We start from the raw sequence: 1924 nt of genomic DNA on the forward strand, positions 1-1924 counted from the left end.
TTAATTCATAAGTGCTAATTGCTGTTTATGCTTTACTAGTCACAAGGTGTATATGAAAATTTAGGAGGTGATGATGAAGCAACTTGGTTGCTTAACATGGGCACGAGTGACTGAAGAGTATCTGATTATGTCTTCATACAAAGCACTATTGGAGTATTTTATTGCTTTTTAGGATTGGGTTAGTATTACATATTTGATATTTTCCATTCTATTTTATTATATATTTGAAGAATAAGTATGAGTTACTTCTGTTGTTGTTTCACATAGAAACCATGTCGTAGCAAGAAGCCTAGATGATGACGGAACTTTCAAGAAGTTCTGCCACAGAAAGGATATCACCCAAGAATTGTATTATAATGTGTATTGCAATGATGTGGCGGAGATGATCGAAAAGTTGCCAAAGAAAGGAGTACACCTTACTCGTTGCAGATATTCCATACAGATTCCATATGGCTTGATCTTCTTATGATGATGAACCATTTAGGTTCAAACAATTGGCAAAAATGGTGAAGGATTTCACGGAATTGACCACAACGAGCTTGTGGAGAATAGTGGTCTTTCATAGTATGGACCAAGGATATTCTGTGGCTCAAGCGTTGAGATCTCATTTTCATGGTGTAGAGAACCTTGCTTGGTAAGGCTTATACAACGACTAATTCAATTTTGGTTGCATTTCAATTCTTGTCAGTTTATGTAACTAATACTTGAGTCTGTGTCTTTTGGTTTCTTTTTGTCATTTATAGGATCAAAACCAACATTAATAGAGGACCAACCTTTCGGTTTGTCAATGCTATTGAATACATAACTGTTGGTTATTATGATGAAATAGAGAAGCAAAGGATTAAGGAACATTCAAATGAGGTCAGAGATTCAAATCTGTTAGTGTACCCAGCAATTACGCGGAAATTGAGACATGTCACGACGACTGAACGTGGCCTAGTCAATCCTTACCAAAAGCCCCAATGACTCATGATGCGCCTTATAAAAATGTTCTCTAAAGAAGGAGATTGGATTTTAGATTTGTTTTCTGGCACGAGTATGTTCTTAGACTGCTCTACAAAAGTATATACTTATTGGTTGTCTAATTGAAGTTATGATCTTATTATTTTCGTGATAGGTACGACATCTACATTTGCCTTGAAATTTTTTCGGAATACGGTTGCATTGGAGAAAGAAGAGGAGCAAGTATGTTTCATTAATATGCGGATTAAAGCCTTATGGGAGTGCCCAGATCAAGACGAGGAGGTAGGGGCAAAGCATATTGTGGATACGAAACGGTTTCAAGTTGCCTCTTGCGAGCCTATTCCTCCCTTGGATGGTGAATCTAGGGAGCTTATAGAACTAGATGATGATCTTTTGGAGGACCCCACCATAGCCATTCTAACTGGTGTGGATGCCGATGCACAAAATTCTGAGGACAGTTCTCAAAAGGAAGACGAAGAGAATGATGAACTTATAGCAATGTAATGAATTTTGTATTTTGTAAAAAACTTTGTAATCAAAGTTTTTATTCTCTTTAAAGTAAGTTTGATTCCATGTTTACATTGTTTTTTAAAATATGTCTACTGATGTTTATATTGTTACATTTGTGTTGTTGCTATCAACGTTATAACATTACTAAGTGTTACTAAGCTACATGTGTTAATCGATGTACTTGTCATAATCGTTTTAATCCAAGCTTCACTTACACCCACCTTACATTTGGGGGTGTGACCATAATGAGTGTCCAAGTATATCCATTATATGATACGTGTGTATGGGTGTCCTCTCTCATAGGTGTGTATTGGGGAAACTCTCTCATGGGTGTGTATATCGGGCAAAATTCAATAAGTATTCGAGTGCATAACACATAATCACTAGCTATAGCTATCACTTCCATTTCTTCTCCCTACACCTCCACACAATGGTTAAACCTAGAGATCAA

At 36.5% G+C, this 1924-nt stretch overlaps 1 long non-coding RNA gene across 1 annotated transcript; it reads left to right on the forward strand.

The window, feature by feature from the left end:
- The first annotated feature begins 509 nt into the window (after positions 1–509).
- LOC147853103 (uncharacterized) lies at positions 510–1013 on the forward strand. The gene is made up of 2 exons (XR_015531337.1): positions 510–634; positions 744–1013. It is a non-coding gene; the product is annotated as an uncharacterized LOC147853103 (long non-coding RNA).
- The last annotated feature ends 911 nt before the right edge of the window (positions 1014–1924 follow it).

Source organism: Azolla caroliniana, unplaced genomic scaffold (assembly GCF_043228905.1).
Source record: "Azolla caroliniana isolate FFs.n. ecotype wild unplaced genomic scaffold, voAzoCaro1.0.p SCAF_17, whole genome shotgun sequence".
NCBI classification, from domain to species: domain Eukaryota; kingdom Viridiplantae; phylum Streptophyta; class Polypodiopsida; order Salviniales; family Salviniaceae; genus Azolla; species Azolla caroliniana.